Genomic DNA, 17422 nt, shown 5'->3' with positions numbered 1-17422 from the left:
ATTACAAAGATGTCTTTATTTTTACACATGTTCAGTTGAGTTTGTAAAAGAAGATCTTAATTTCTCTATAGGAACACCTTTTATTTATTCATTTTTCCTCCACCCCGATGCTTTGCTTGTTAAACTGTAGTCTGCTCCACTCCAAAATGGCATCCTCGCGAGCCTTATTGCGGAAATACAACAGTCCTATTTTTATTGCGACTGTGCTGCGGCTTGAACGTCATGTCCGGCTAAAAGATTTTACCAACGTTGTATGTGGACTAGTTCGCAGCCTACTTGCATGCTCGTACTGTCGTGGATGTGTGTACCGGTGCAAGTGAGGACTCAAGGTAGGGTGGCATAGGGGAGAGGCCTTTGGCAATTAAAAATGTATGGGCATTTTGTTGCTCAAGTGAATGAGAAGGGGTTGTACTTTAGTAATGTGCATTCCTCAGACCTATCTAGGGTAATGTTTAGTGAAATTTGAGACTGTTTTTGGCCGTGTTTATAGCGCCTTCAAACTCTGAATTGATTATTGAAAGGCAGCATCTATCATACATATCCTACAATCGAGCACATGTAATGGACATTTGAAGGATGAAAGACTGAGTCAGTCCGATTTGTCGTCTTTTACTTCCTCACAGGTTGTCGTTGGGTCTCTGGCACTGTATTCGTTTGTGATGCCCCTAATTGTCAGCAATGTATACTGGCGTCAATCTTATCGTATTGTAGGATTTAATGATTTTGTGAATATTTTGCCCTTTTTACATTTAGATCAAGGTACACCTCCAGTTAGTGCGGCCAACTATCCATTATATCTTTGAAGGACACTTTAGGCACGCTGCAACAGTTTGCATATTAGACACATCAGAAACGGGAGGATTATGCATTGTGAACTATTTTTTTAAGTTGAATTCAATAACCCTTTTTTATAATTCAGGCACATTTAAAATATGCAACTTGGCCATATGTAATAGTAGGAATGTCCACAGCTTCTTGTAGTATAAGAATAGGTTTATTCTTAAAGTAGTTCTTCCAAAAACTCCTTCTAAATCCTTAGACCATACAAATCTTTGACCCTTTTTAAGCAATAACCTGAGAGCTTCCACCACTTGTGCATAATTATTTACAAATCTGGCATAATATTCCGCCAGTCCTAAAAAAGAACGCAGGGAATCTTTATCCACGGGGGCTTTTGCATCTTTCAAAGCTTTGATCACGGAATATTTTGGTTTAATTCCGACCTGGGAAACAGTGTGACCAAGATATTCAATTTCCTGAACACCAAATTTACACTTATCTTCCCTGATAGTCATTCCCCGCTCCCTCAACAAGGAAAGAACTTTTCTTAATAACACATTGTGTTCATCTAGACTATCAGCAAAAATTAGAATATCGTCCAGATAAGCTTGGACCCCCTTTAAATCTTTAAAGATAGTATCCATCAGCCTCTGGAACACACTGGCCGCTGACGCCAAACCAAAAGCAAGTCTCAAAAATTTGAACGCCCCAAACGGAGTGACAAAAGTGGTCAACTCTTGAGATTCCTTGTTCAATGGGACTTGATGGTATGCAGATTTTAGGTCTATCAAAGAGAACCATTTTGCACCCCCCAGGTTTGCCAATAATTCTTGAATTCTAGGCAGAGGATGACAATCTACCTTGATGTTCTTATTCAAACCCCTGAGGTCTGCACACAACCTAATTTCGTTATTTTTTTTTCGTGCGACGACAATCGGGGCGACCCATTGAGATGATTCTGTAGGCTGAATAATTTTTTGCTCGCATAAATCATCCAACATTTTTTTTAATTCAGATCTAACACTTAGAGGAACGTTACGAACCTTGTGAACTATGGGTGTAGCATTTGGAAGAAGTCTGATTTTATGTTCTACTCCTTTTACCAAACCCACCTTATTGCTAAAAACTTCTTTAAATTCTTTAATTAGATCTCCCCGATCTAACATCATTTCCTCAACATTACAAACAGGAACATCTCTGACTTTAATTGGATTTTTATCTCCTGGAACTAAATAAAGACCCATTCTGGCAAGATCCTTCCACCCAACAATGTTTTTACCCTTAATCGCCACATAAATCTTTGTACATATGGATCTTTCCAAAACTTCCACAGAACCCACAAAGAACCCCAACATCTCAATATCTTTTTCGCCAAAGGCCTTAGGGTTTACATCAGATTCAGAAAGTTTGACATCATTTCCCCATTTTTCAAAGAAAGTAGAGTCTCGAAGAATCGTGATGGGTGATCCCGAATCTGCCATCACTTGTAATTCCACACCATGTATAATTGCAGCACATAAAGGACCTTTGATTTCCTCCTCATCCAAGTCAAGAGATAAAAGTAGATTGTCCATAGATTCAGAACAATCGCTCCAATCTACATTGTTAATTTTAACACTCTTCTTTTGGAATCTACATACTTTTTGGAAATGGCCCCCTCTTTTACAAACAGAGCAATGTTTCCCTAAAGCTGGACACCCTTTAAAATTACCAATATGGAACTTAGATCCACATCTAAAACAAAATTGTTGACCTTTGTTTTGAAAACTTTTGGACTTATCTTTGGCAGCCACAGCATACAAACCATTTTCCTCAATCTCTTCTGAAACTAGATTGACTTTTGGAATGGTATCTGCAGACATAGCTTTAGTGGACAACACCGATCTTTCTATACTCAAGGCTAGGTCAATCACCTCCGATAAGGAAGGGTTTTTACAGCTAAGAATTCTTTCTTTAATTTTTGAAGAAGCACAGTTAAACACTAATTGGTCCCTAATGTAATTATCTAAGAGTGGACCAAAGTCACAAGTGATAGCTAGAACACTTAAAGCAGCCACATATTCCTCTATCTTTTCATCATCTTTTTGTTTCCTTTTGTAAAAATTATGTCTTTCAAGCATAATATTGGGAGATTCATCAAATTGCTTTTTAAGTCTAGCTAAAGCTTCAAGGTATACATTCCACTGTCTGTCACCAGATTGACCTACCGGAGGAGGAATAGGTGTAAGACTATTAAAAATACGCTGTGCTGCTAAACCTGAACTGCCAAATAATAAAGCAAACTTGCGGGGTGGAGAATAATCCACAGCATCAATGGCTACTAAATGATTCTGGAATAAACCTAACCATTCTGGCCATAACAGGTTTGGTTTACCAGGTTTATCCCAAAACGGTGGTGGTTGAGTTATCTCCTTAATAGAAGACATAATAATCCTTCTTCTTCTTTTTTACGAAAGTGAAAGATCAACAGATAAATTCCAAATAGTCAAACAAATGACTTGACAGTTACCAATAAAGCCAGTAAAATAACAAGAAATAATGCAATAAAAGCTTGTGTCAAAATAAATAAATAACAGTATCTGTTGATAAAATTACTCTGAAGATGAAATAGAAGACTTCGGAAAGAAACAGGGCTTCAGTTGCAGTAATCACAGTTTTCAGGAATGATCCTAGACGAAGCAGCGTTGAAGTCAAAGGAATGCTGATTTTTAAAAAGGAAGGAACACTGAAACTCGAAGAAGATAGAGCGTCTCAGCGTTGTAACTCGAAAGAGATAGAGAGTCTCTGTGTATCACATCAAATGCACTGTGACATCAGACGTTTTGACCAGGCATTCCTCTGACGCTCCCAGCATTCATCAGACGCTCCCAGGATTCCTAGCGAGGACGTCACAGAACCCACAGTCAGAGTCGACCTGAGCGTGCTGATCGGAACGGCGCTGATCGGAACGTTGAACAAACTCAAAAAACAACAAGGTAAAGCTTCATCCCAAAAGCCTTTCTTTTTGATCTATTCCTTCAAAAGTTAAAAAAAAAACGATGAGAGCCACACGCGAAGGAGAGAGAGAGGAGCGGTTAAACCACCACAACGCTCAGACAAACTCTCGAGTAAAAGGTAGTTGATTCTCTCCTTAAAAGGTCAAATTCAAAGAGGCAGCGACATCAGCACATCAATCCTACCGCAATCCAAAACCCAAGATGAGGAAACGGAGGTAGGAGAGCAGAGATGCGTCAGCCGAACAAACTTTTCACTGTTCCAAAAACGAAAAAAAATAATTAAATCCAGCGTGGGTTGGTGGGTGAACGATGATCCCAAACGTCGCCAATCTGTAATAGTAGGAATGTCCACAGCTTCTTGTAGTATAAGAATAGGTTTATTCTTAAAGTAGTTCACCCACAAGTATCGTGTGCTCTCAGTCCGAAGTCCTCCTGCAACTGCAGTCACAGGAAAACCCACGAGCCCAGAACACACACATGCATTCAAAGAACAATATGACTCAACACGAGCCAGCACTAAACACGAGCTCCCGAGCTCCCACGAGCTCAACTAAACAATACATCTACTACACCATATTAAGCGTATGAAGCCTGATTACAGTGTCATACTGTGTTTGAGTTACATCCTCTTTACCACCTCCTGGAGTAAGCCTTGGCTACTCGCTATTATCACCGTTCAAGAGACACAGTTACAAACTGAATAGCCCAATAAACTACAGGTGGCATTCCATTATCACTCAGTGGTTGTCTTGTAGCATTGCAAATATAGGCATATGTTTTTTTTTGGTATAATTGATATGAATGGTTTGGGGTATATGTGAGATAAATGGGTGAAAAATTATCTTTATTTGGTTACCGAAGGGAATTTATATTCTTCTTTGACAAAATGAATAACTTCATCAACCAAGTGGAAATAATAGTATTAAGATCTGATATACTAATGGTAAGCAATGGTATCTCATGGGGCACTCTGAAAGTAATGTTCAGTAAGGTTGTAAATAAGTTTCTTATACTCAATTTCAAATTGTCAAATTCGTTTATTTCTTCTCTTTTTTTAGATAGTCATTTCATATTCATCAATATTTATGTTGGTTGCACATCTGATTAATTTAAGCTCCAATGCATTTCGGGCTATAGCCCTTCGCCTGGGAGCATATCTACAAATGAAAACGATAGAGCTCATTCAGTCTATTAAATTCATAGTATCTGCATCAGAAAATAGTATTTACAGTGGTGATTTAAACGTGCAACTGGCGTGCGGTGAAAGAGTGAAATAAAAAAGCGGGTTCAGATCAGGAAAACTTACTGGTTCGGCGAATGCGCCGTATCAGAGTATCAGAATATCTAAACGTGGGGGGAAAACAGGGTAAGTCTAGCGTCCTTACAAGCTATGGAATAGCTGCGAGGGTTGTCAAAATATAATACTTACGGGTGAAAAAATTAATGAAAAGGTAAAGCGAGGGTGTTCTGATTAGGTGGCTCGCAGTTAGCGGAGCTTCCTGGTAGTGGGTGTAACCGAGAGTCTATTGGGTTGTTTTACGTACAACGTGTAAGTCACGTGTGGGCACCATGGTGCGTGAAGCTAAAAAACGGACTGCTGAATGTCGATCCTGTAGAAACGTGAAAGACAGACTATGTGGGAACAAAAGTAAAAGAGGAAAGCCGACAGTGACGTCGCAAAAGTGTACGGTGACGGTAAAAAAATAAAATAAAAATATGGTGACTCTAAAAAAGATAAGTGTGTTCAATGGGGAAATATAAAATCACCAAACTGGAGACAAGTAAACAGGTAACAATTGAAATAAACTTCATCAGGTCAATTGTACAGAACATGAACACCCATGCGGGCTCACAATTATAGGAAACAAGAAAATTCAGTTCGATCATTTAACCCATGGGGTTTCATCGTGTTCAATCTATAAATCCAGTGATTTTCACGACGGAGCAGATACTTGCTGTTGTCTCTTCCTTCAGTCTTTTGTACTGTTTCTAGCACCATGAATTTCAGTTGAGAAATGTTATGGTTCATCTCTAAGAAATGCCCTGCTACTGATGATTTTACGTTTTTGGTTCTTATATTAGATTTGTGTTCATTGAGGCGTACTTTTAATTTTTGTTCAGTCTTTCCTACGTACGCTTTGCCGCAGGGGCATTTTAATAGATACACAACATTTGTGGTGTCACAAGTGGCTGTAACTTTTAATGCAATTTGTTGTTCCTTCATAGGATGCATACCTTTGTTTCCAGGTATTATGTTGTGGCAATTATTGCAATTTGCACATGGTCTTGTTCCTTTAACCACATTAGTGCTAAGGCAATTCCTCCTCTGTGCTGCAGGACCTAGATTCCCATTGTTCATGACGAGCTCAGCTCGTCATGAGCACCGGAGCAGTGTACTGCATGACGAGCTGAGCTCGTCATGAGCATGGAAGGGGTTAAAGGTGGTTTCAGTTTGATCACGTTGTTTAAGGATTTCAACAAAATTTTTACCCCTTGTGTACGCAAATATAGGTTGATGGTTAAAGATTCCATTAAAATCAGGTTCCGCTTTTAACATAGGCCAATGTTTCAATATAACCTTTTTATAGTCTGTGCTTACATTAGAAAATTGGACACAATGACTGTCCTTTCACTTTGTTGTTTTGGAGTAGGCTTTAGTAAATCCTTACGATTGACAGCATTAGTTTCTGTTTTGGCTGTTTCTGTAATTTGCTCCGGGTATCCTCTTTGTCTGAATCTCTCACCCATTTCAATAATGCGCTGCTTTGCTTTCATGGGATCCGAGGTAATTCGTTTCACTCTTAACATTTGAGATTTTGGGAGGTGTCGTTTTAATGATCCTTGATGGAAGCTGGAGTAATGTAATGCATTATTGCAGTCAGTAGATTTACGATAAATATCCGTGGAAATTCGGTTGTCATGTAGTTTGACAGAGACATCTAGAAAGGTTACTGATTGGGTATGAATTACCCACGTGAATTGGATATGTTTGTCCACTGTATTTAGGGTGTTGAGTGCTTGTTCCAAGCTTTCTTTGGTGTTAGTCCATACAATGAAGAGATCATCTATGTATCGAGCATACATTCTTAAATTGTTCGACCAATTTGGATTCATAAAGATGTTCTGACTTTTGTTCAAATTCACCCATGAATAGGTTTGCATAGACTGGGGCTGCACAGTTGCCCATCGAAGTGCCTACAAGCTGAAGGTACCAATCATTCTCATGCTTAAAATAGCTTTGGTATAAAGTAAAGATTACTAATTCCATTAGGAATAGTTGCATAGGTTCTTCCACATTTAGTTTAAGGATTGCTTGTTCCATGGCTTCAATGCCCTCCTGATGAGGAATTGACGTATAAAGAGATTTGACATCTGCAGTGCATAACCACAAGCTTTCATTGGGAGTGATATGGATTGTCTCCAATTTGCGTAAAAAGTCAGTGGTATCCTTGATGTAACTTTTCAGGCCTTGAACAATGGGTTGTAAATGTCTGTCTAAAAATAGTCGAACTGGTTCATGGATACTGCCTTGAGTGGATACAATAGGTCTAATGGGTGGGTCCGTTGGATGTTTATGAATTTTAGGCACTGCATATATTGACGGACTCCTTGGGGTCTATTTTAATAAAAGGTTTTAGTTTTTTGGTTGATAATTCCTTGAGACAATGCTTTCTCAACAATGTCTTTGAGACTGGTCGCAAATTGTTGTGTAGGGTTTCCAGGTAGTTTCAAATATGTGGTGTTGTCCGAGATATGTTCTCTAAGTTTGTTGTTGTACATTGTGATATTCATAACCACTAATGCTCCTCTTTTATCTGCTTTAGTGCACTTAATGGTTTCGTTGTTGGCTATAGCTTTAAGTTTGTCTCTGTCTTTTTGTGTGATATTTTTATATGTGGTCTTTTTGTAGTTGATTAGAGATGTCTTGTTGTACCAGTTTTTCAAACAAGTCTATCGTTTTGTGGCTTACTGGGGCTTGGTAATTGCTAGTCGTTTTCAATCCTAATAATGGATCTTGTTGTTTAGTCACTTGTGGTAGTACGTTGTCAAAGAAGTTACGTAGTCTAAGTTTTCTGGTTAGTTTGAATGTACTAACTTCAAGTTCCAATAGGTCTGTTTTATTGGTTGGTACAAATGATGTACCTCTTTGTAATAACTCCGTTTCTTGTTTGGTAAAGGTATAGTCAGAAATATTGATCATTAATTGGTTTACACACCTGTTTTCTTTTTGTTGTTACTGAACATTACTTTCAGAGTGCCCCATGGGATGCAACCAATTTTCAATTGAATGCACTTCTAATACTTTTACGCTTTAATCGTCACGTGGACAGGAGACGATACCGTGGGAGCACCTACTTACAAATCCTAAATCAGCTCAACCTAAGGATTATCCGCTGTGCACTTGTTCTTTCTCTTTCAAGCAATGGTATCTGCCATCTGTAGCTGCCCAATAACGACTACATGCCCCAGTACCTAATGAAAAGGTTTCACATTGTGCTTCTGCATTATTGCCATAATGTAACAATAGTGTGAGAGGGGCTAAAAAATATACATACTACAGGTATTGAGTGCTATATAAAAGCAGGTTGACGGTGCAGGCACCACACTGGGCTGGACAGACACCTCCACTAGATTTATCGCTAAAACTGGCTTTAACGCTTTACCTAAATATGCTGGAAAATAATAATTATAAATCTGGGCAGGGCCCACAAAAGGGCAGGGCCCACAGGGACCTTTCCATCCGAACCACTGCCATTAAAATGTTGGTCCAGTGGGCTGGGGGACAAGGCCTTGACTTGACTAAATTGTGTGCTCTTGGGAACTCTCTTTTTGAACTTATTCCATCAATCTAACTAAGTCATAGGAGCACCACCAAAATAAATCTAAATTCTGGCACACCAACAGTCGACTAAGTCCGAGCCGCAACATATAATGTAATGCAGAACGTAGCACTAAAAAGAACAATGTTCTACTGAACACATAAACATATAGCAACACTTTGGATTGAAACTTACAGTCAAAAGTACACATATTAACGCACTTCTTTTCAGACTGTTCATTTTGTTTAGGCCAAGATGTAGTCTCAAACTTATATTGGGAGACGTCGTACTACAAATGTAAGCATAACTCTTATCGTAACAGAGGGTAGCTACTCCCTCCTCCACAGGTTGTGGTGAGACTGATGGTGTTATCTGAAATTAAGATGAGAGCTATTAATGTTTTTACCTGTTCACCTGGGTGAGGAACACCAAACTCTCCTTGTAAATTTAACTTAGTTCCCAAAACAGTGGTACCTCACCTTTTCCTATGAGTATGTAGTGGTTTGTGACAGATGGTGGGTGTACTGCACCTTTTGGTCATATAGGATATTGATGATGATGATTTAATGGATAACGCTGCAAATGTAGCACAAGATGGGAGGTTCAACTCTCATACTGCATTGTGAACATGACATACCCATCCCATATAGTTTCTGCTTGCTTCCTATTACTTGCACTAAAGGTTTTGAAAACACTTTCAGCTCACTATGCTCTCCCTTGTACAGTTCTTAAAGGCCACAGCCATATTGAGGTCAAATAACTTGCTGAAAAACTTTTTTCTGTTGGCAGCTGTGGCTGCAGATCAGCCAAGTAATACGTTGCCCCGGCATGAATTGTTTGGCCTGTCCTCCTTTATCCCTGATTTAGATCTGTCTAGAAAATCACAGTCTTTAATGAAAAAGTCTCTAATGTTTCACTTCGAATATGCCTTCCTATGACTAGTTGAAGTTGCCTCCACCTTTTCCTAATGGAGAAAGCCTAGGAAAATGTTCCCTTCTTAAGTGTATTTGTTTTTTTTATTCAAGGCACAGCCATTGATTGGCCAAATCAGCCTGCCAATACCCAATCACCCGGATAACAATGTCCATTTCCAAAAAATGTCTTTGTATTCTTCAGGAGGTACTGTTCTCCACCAACACAGAGGATTGTCTAGTTTAAGAAAAAGGTCGGTCCAGAGATCATGGAGTTGGATATGAAATCCTATGGGACTTAGGAGGAACATAGCTTAAGGCTCTGGACTTTTCATCCTAGTATTAACAAGATAAAGTAATGGTGTAAGCATGTGTTCCTCCCTTCAGTCAGTCTGTTTTTTCATTAGGTTCATTCCTTTTTTTGTAATACAACATAGTAGTCCAGTTAGCGTTCAGTGAAGGTAAATATTGTATTTCCTTTTATCACTTTTTAAAGCCGTTCCACTCTTTTTTAGGGCTCGGCGACGTCACCACTTCGTCAGAAGTGGGGCGGAGCTGCGAGCCGTATTGTTAAGGGGTTTCTGGATCGTGCTTGAAAAATTCCTCAGTGCGCGAGCATTTTCAGTGCTTTGTTATCATCTTTATGGTGATTGGTCCTCGCGGTGCCGTGTTTCTAATACCCTTAACGCAATAGGCCATATATATTTCCAGTTGGGCATTTCCTGCATTTTGTCTGCGGTTACGAGCGCGGCAGTCCATAAATATCAATTAGGAGCTGTCAGGGTGCCTCTGTAAGTGAATCCAGATGGCCGGGGCGCTTTCACCATTCAGCAGTGAGTTTTGCGGGCGCATGCGAGAAACCAGCAAATATGGTGTTTATAAACGTAAATGTTTCTTTATTCTTCTATTTTTTTATTTATCCGTGGACATTTACAAGTTGATTAAAGTGAAGCTTTTACAAGGGCATATGAAGGACATCTGGACTTTGCGGTCACTCGGCAGAAATGTGCATTTTAGTTAAAAATTACCTCTGTAAGAAACGCCCATCTGTAAATTACCTGTCCAGCGATGGAGACACACGGTCAACTTTATTTACACAACACCGTGCATTTAAAATAAAATAGAAAAGAAGGGCCAGTGGAAGCTCTCAGCAGAGTGCAGATTCAGAGTGCAGATTGTGAGTGCAGAGTGCAGATTGAGAGTGGAGAGTGCAGATTGAGAGTGCAGTTTCAGAGTGCAGTTTCAGAGTGCAGAGTGCAGATTGAGAGTGCAGAGTGCAGATTGAGAGTGCAGATTGAGAGTGCAGATTGAGAGTGCAGATTGAGAGTGCAGATTGAGAGTGCAGATTGAGAGTGCAGATTGAGAGTGCAGATTGAGAGTGCAGATTGAGAGTGCAGATTGAGAGTGCAGATTGAGAGTGCAGATTGAGAGTGCAGAATGCAGATTGAGAGTGCAGAATGCAGATTGAGAGTGCAGAATGCAGATTGAGAGTGCAGAATGAGAATGCAGTTTCAGAGTGCAGATTGGGAATGCAGTTTCAGAGTGCAGATTGGGAGTGCAGAATCAGAGTGCAGAATCAGAGTGCAGAGTGCAGATTGAGAATGCAGTTTCAGAGTGCAGATTGAGAATGCAGTTTCAGAGTGCAGATTGGGGATGCAGTTTCAGAGTGCAGATTGGGAATGCAGCATCAGAGTGCAGCATCAGAGTGCAGCATCAGAGTGCAGCATCAGAGTGCAGCATCATTATTATTATTATTATTATTATTATTATTATTATTATTATTATTATTATTATTACGAGTTTTAATATAGCGCCTGGTTACCATAAGGCATCCCCGCGCTTATCCAGAGAATAGCAGCGTCACATCAGCACCAGAAATCAGGCGGGGAACAAAAAAGTTTTCAGGAGTTTACGAAAACGTAAAAAACTTGCTTCCGAACGCAGGTACAGAGGGAGGGAATTCCACAAGGTGGCCACCTTTATGGAGAATCTTCGTCCACCAGATCTTTCTTTCCTCACCCTCAGAACCTGCAGCAGGTGTTGATGGTCGGAGCGGAGAGAGCGGGGGGCCTTATAGGATTGGACCATATCCTCAAGGATAGGTGGCCCTTTCCCCTGTAAAAGTTTGTGGGCTATACAAAGTGACTTAAATTTAACCCTCTCCCTAACGGGAAGCCAATGTAGCGCCTTCAGTGCAGGGCGAGCAGACTGACGCCTCGGGACGTCCAACAGAAGCCTAGCGGCCGCATTCTGCACCTGCTGCAGTTTATTTAGTGTTCCTTCCGGGGCACCCAGAAACAAGGCATTACTAAAGTCCAACCGTGAGATGATAAGCCCCTGAATGAGTAACCTCCTAGAGGCTGCTGGCAGTAGAGGCAAGATCTTCCGGGCTGAGCGGAGCAGGCCAAAACACACGCCTGAGGTCTTTTTCGCGTGAGTTTTAAAGGAGAGGTCCTGCTCAAGCCACACCCGAGGCTCTTGATCTCCTGCTTAGGGGTGGGCGCGGGTCCCAAACAACTGGGCCAGCTGCTGGGAGATAAAGAAGGTGATGAGTTCCCCAGCAGCATCAGTTCCGTCTTCGAGCCGTTAAGCTTGAGGGCTGAGCTACACATCCAAGTAAAGATCTTCTCCAGGCATGTGTGCAACCGGTCGGGATGGTGGGTCGATTGAGGGATCAGAGTGCAGAATGCAGATTGAGAATGCAGGGTGCAGATTGAGAATGCAGGGTGCAGATTGCGAATGCAGGGTGCAGATTGAGAATGCAGGGTGCAGATTGAGAGTGCAGGGTGCAGATTGAGAGTGCAGGGTGCAGATTGAGAGTGCAGGGTGCAGATTGAGAGTGCAGATTGAGAGTGCAGATTGAGAGTGCAGATTGAGAGTGCAGATTGAGAGTGCAGATTGAGAGTGCAGATTGAGAGTGCAGATTGAGAGTGCAGATTGAGAGTGCAGATTGAGAGTGCAGATTGAGAGTGCAGATTGAGAGTGCAGATTGAGAGTGCAGATTGAGAGTGCAGATTTGCAGGGTGCAGTTTGAGAGTGCAGGGTGCAGTTTGAGAGTGCACGGTGCAGATTGAGAGTGCAGGGTGCAGATTGAGAGTGCAGATTGAGAGTGCAGAGTGCAGATTGAGAGTGCAGAGTGCAGATTGAGAGTGCAGATTGAGAGTGCAGAGTGCAGATTGAGAGTGCAGATTGAAGATTGAGAGTGCAGATTGAAGATTGAGAGTGCAGGGTGCAGATTGAGAGTGCAGGGTGCAGATTGAGAGTGCAGGGTGCAGATTGAGAGTGCAGGGTGCAGATTGAGAATGCAGGGTGCAGATTGAGAATGCAGGGTGCAGATTGAGAATGCAGTTTCAGAGTGCAGATTGAGAGTGCAGAGTGCAAGTGCAGGGTGCAGATTGAGAGTGCAGAGTGCAAGTGCAGGGTGCAGATTGAGAGTGCAGAGTACAAGTGCAGGGTGCAGATTGAGAGTGCAGGGTGCAGATTGAGAGTGCAGATTGAGAGTGCAGAGTGCAGATTGAGAGTGCAGATTGAGAGTGCAGAGTGCAGATTGAGAGTGCAGATTGAGAGTGCAGATTGAGAGTGCAGAGTGCAGATTGAGAGTGCAGATTGAGAGTGCAGATTGAGAGTGCAGATTGAGAGTGCAGGGTGCAGATTGAGAATGCAGTTTCAGAGTGCAGATTGAGAGTGCAGAGTGCAGATTGAGAGTGCAGATTGAAGATTGAGAGTGCAGATTGAAGATTGAGAGTGCAGGGTGCAGATTGAGAGTGCAGGGTGCAGATTGAGAGTGCAGGGTGCAGATTGAGAGTGCAGGGTGCAGATTGAGAGTGCAGGGTGCAGATTGAGAGTGCAGGGTGCAGATTGAGAATGCAGGGTGCAGATTGAGAATGCAGTTTCAGAGTGCAGATTGAGAGTGCAGAGTGCAAGTGCAGGGTGCAGATTGAGAGTGCAGAGTGCAAGTGCAGGGTGCAGATTGAGAGTGCAGAGTACAAGTGCAGGGTGCAGATTGAGAGTGCAGGGTGCAGATTGAGAGTGCAGATTGAGAGTGCAGAGTGCAGATTGAGAGTGCAGATTGAGAGTGCAGATTGAGAGTGCAGATTGAGAGTGCAGATTGAGAGTGCAGATTGAGAGTGCAGATTGAGAGTGCAGATTGAGAGTGCAGATTGAGAGTGCAGATTGAGAGTGCAGATTGAGAGTGCAGATTGAGAGTGCAGATTGAGAGTGCAGATTGAGAGTGCAGATTGAGAGTGCAGATTGAGAGTGCAGATTGAGAATGCAGTTTCAGAGTGCAGATTGAGAGTGCAGAGTGCAAGTGCAGGGTGCAGATTGAGAGTGCAGAGTGCAAGTGCAGGGTGCAGATTGAGAGTGCAGAGTACAAGTGCAGGGTGCAGATTGAGAGTGCAGGGTGCAGATTGAGAGTGCAGATTGAGAGTGCAGAGTGCAGATTGAGAGTGCAGATTGAGAGTGCAGATTGAGAGTGCAGATTGAGAGTGCAGATTGAGAGTGCAGATTGAGAGTGCAGGGTGCAGATTGAGAGTGCAGGGTGCAGATTGAGAGTGCAGGGTGCAGATTGAGAGTGCAGGGTGCAGATTGAGAGTGCAGGGTGCAGATTGAGAGTGCAGGGTGCAGATTGAGAGTGCAGGGTGCAGATTGAGAATGCAGTTTCAGAGTGCAGATTGAGAGTGCAAGTGCAGGGTGCAGATTGAGAATGCAGTTTCAGAGTGCGAGTGCAGGGTGCAGAGTGCGAGTGCAGGGTGCAGATTGAGAGTGCAGGGTGCAGATTGAGAGTGCAGGGTGCAGATTGAGAGTGCAGGGTGCAGATTGAGAGTGCAGGGTGCAGATTGAGAGTGCAGGGTGCAGATTGAGAGTGCAGGGTGCAGATTGAGAGTGCAGGGTGCAGAGTGCGTGCAGAGTGACAGTGCGTGCAGAGTGACAGTGCGTGCAGAGTGACAGTGCGTGCAGAGTGACAGTGCGTGCAGAGTGACAGTGCGTGCAGAGTGACAGTGAGTGCAGAGTGACTGCAGAGACCGTGTGTAAGGGTGCAGGGTGCACATTGTTTGAGTGTGCAGAACGAGTGTGCAGTATAAACAGTGTGTGACTATGCAGGGTGACATTGGGAGTGTGTGGGTGAGCAGTGTGTGAATGTGTAGGGGCAGTGTGTGAGTGTGCCGAAAACACTACACACACTTACATCACACACACATACCATACACACCCCACACACACATACACTACACACACATAGCACACACACAAACCACACACCTCACTCTCTCAACACCACACACTCGTCACCATTCACAACAACACACTCACCACCACACTTTCTCCCCAGGCTCACCCCCACAGACTCACCACCACACACTCACCAGTACACAGAAAACAACACACACAACACCACACCCCCAGCCGTCAATGAATGCTTTCACCATACACCAACAACCACCAATGTACGCTGTCACCAAAAAAAACTCCACCATGCATCCGTGCCGCTAAACACCCACGCACACAACAAACAATGTCTGTGCAACTTTCACTAAACACACACACACACACACCAACAGCTGACAGTACACCAGCCACTCTTTCAATTGGCACAATCATCAGCAGCTGTCAGTGCACATTACCATATACAATGCCATTATCTCAAACTCAAACAAACCGAGCCCTAATGCATTCCTAATGCTTGTTTTAATCATGTTTTAATGCAGGTTGTTAAGAAAAAAGGGGTCAACCGACAGGTGTTTCGCTCTATGTGGCAGATTGAGCCAGGGCTTTCTCAAGGCTGTAAAGGAAAGAAAAGACAATAAATAGTAAGGATAACCAGATAAGAGAACCCCAAGGGAAGCGCCAGCTGTGATGTAAAAGTGGAAGTAGTGGGAATTAAGGATTTAAAATATTTGTTTATTTTATTGGTGATTTAAAAAAAGGAGATGCACTGTTAATGATAAAAGCAAGTGCGAAGGGTGAAAAGAAGGTGACCCAAAGTTGCTTAGCGTACTTTTTTGAGCCCAGAAGATGAGAAAAGAAATTGATAAGAATTTATGTTAAAGGGGAAAAACAGAGCAAGGTGCGGGCAAGAGCAGGACTCCAGAGATAACATTCTGGATGTTGAGAGAGCAGAAGACCGAGATAGGACTAAGGATGATAGTTGGAGTGTCTACCCTTGTGAAGAACATTGCCAGTAACTGTGTTCTGACAAGGCAGGCAGCAAGTATACAACTTTATCGGTAATGCAGGCATTTGGACCGTCCCTGGAAGAAAAGGACATGTACTTCATGATTTGGTCAGGAGCTGGCCCCCTCAGAACGACATGCAGAATCCAGCAGGCTGAAGCTTGCATGGATGTTGTCTCAAGAGGGAGTGCCTAAGAAGCAAATGAACGTAACATTCTGGCTGGACTGAACTAAAGTAATTACATTTGTTTTGGAAGAGAATCACAGACCTACCTTAATGTTTCCGAGCTGTGGGTTGAACCTTCCTTGCCCCCACCCTTTTTGTACCACCTCAGACTTTGTTAGGAGTCAGTATCCACTATTTTCAGCCTGACAGTAATGCCAGGTTTTGTGCTTTCACTGTAGACCTTAAGCGGGATTCCCGGTAGCTGAGAGTCGATATTCCAGGGAAGCAAACATTTGAACTATCTTTCTATTTCTTACTCTTCCAGCAATGTCCTGCTTTATAGGCTAATTGGACAATAATCCTACATGCCACTTCATCTCCCACCACCTAATAATTGAGATAATTAACAATTGTTTACACGATCTTATATGTATTGACTTTGGAACTGTAGCTGGTCACAATCTTAACTGTATCAGTGCCCCTCCATGGATGTGTTAGCTGGACATTGCACTTGTCTTTAGAAACCATGGACATATTCTTTGAAAAACAGACCATTGATACTTCAACGTAAACGTTTTTAATAAATGTTTTTTTTTTTAAACTTTCCATTAAAAAAAAATATATGCTCTGTGGCATGAGTTCAGACCAATGGGATGTTTCTCTTTGTAACAAGGACTGCAGGACATAGGAGAGATAAATTGTTAATTTGGGGGTCTCCAGTTGGCACAGGTAGGTACTTGTGACAAATAGGGACCCTTGCCTCTAGTCAGAGTAAGGGGTACACTACTAAAATAACCACTGCTCACTCCCTTGGTAGCTTGGCACGAGCAGACAGGCTTATCGCAGAGGCAATGTGTAAAGCATACAGTAACCCAGTGACACTACAGATGGACACCACACAGTTGTATATTAAAAATAAGTATTCTTTATATAGACTTAACACAAGACCGTAAACAACAAAACTCCACAATACTATTCTTAAGATGGTAGTTTTAGCTTAGTTCAGTTCTTAAGATGCAACACTTTGCGTCAATGTACCTTCCGATGCGTTGCGCTTCCACAACAAGCAATGTTGCAGCGATGGAGATGCGGCAAAGTTCCGGTACAAAGAAATAAAGACGTGGCGATCTTCCAGATGCGGCACGCTTCTTCGATGATACGAGAAGTCTCGATTCGAGGCGTCAGCTGCAGCGGCGAAACCCTTGTTCAGCGATGCGACGGCAACAGCTTCAGCTGCGACACTCTTCTCTGACGGTCGCGAGAAGTTTCCGCACTGTGCGACAACTACAGCGACAACATCCTTGTTAAGAAATGGGACGGCGGTGCAGTGCGACAGCTACAGTGGTGACATCCACGATGCAACGGTAACGACGGCGACACACTTCTTCCTCTTTGCGAGACACTTCTCTCGATGCGGTGCAATGCGACAGCTACAGCGGCGACATCCAAGATGCGGCAGCAGCAGCGACGGCGACATGCTTCTTCGTCTTGAGTCGCTTTTCTAGCTCTTTGCGACACGCAGTCCCTCAGAAGGCCCCAAAACAGCAGCAGGCACTTCCAAAGAACTCTGAGGAGC

At 42.6% G+C, this 17422-nt stretch overlaps 1 protein-coding gene across 2 annotated transcripts in view; it reads left to right on the top strand.

Annotated features, from left to right (window-relative positions):
* Positions 1 to 214: 214 nt before the first annotated feature.
* Positions 215 to 17422, top strand: part of UBL5 (ubiquitin like 5) — a 113646-nt gene continuing 96438 nt past the window's right edge. Inside the window, exon 1 of one of the 2 annotated variants that reach the window (XM_078681033.1) lies at positions 215 to 329. The gene's annotated coding sequence lies outside the window, so the exon portion shown is untranslated. The remainder of the gene's footprint in view (positions 330 to 17422) is intronic. The other variant, XM_078681024.1, reaches the window with a different exon arrangement.

This window comes from Lissotriton helveticus, chromosome 1_1 (assembly GCF_964261635.1).
Source record: "Lissotriton helveticus chromosome 1_1, aLisHel1.1, whole genome shotgun sequence".
NCBI classification, from domain to species: domain Eukaryota; kingdom Metazoa; phylum Chordata; class Amphibia; order Caudata; family Salamandridae; genus Lissotriton; species Lissotriton helveticus.
Note: the sequence above shows the minus strand (reverse complement) of the source record. Positions and strands in the feature narration are given on the sequence as shown.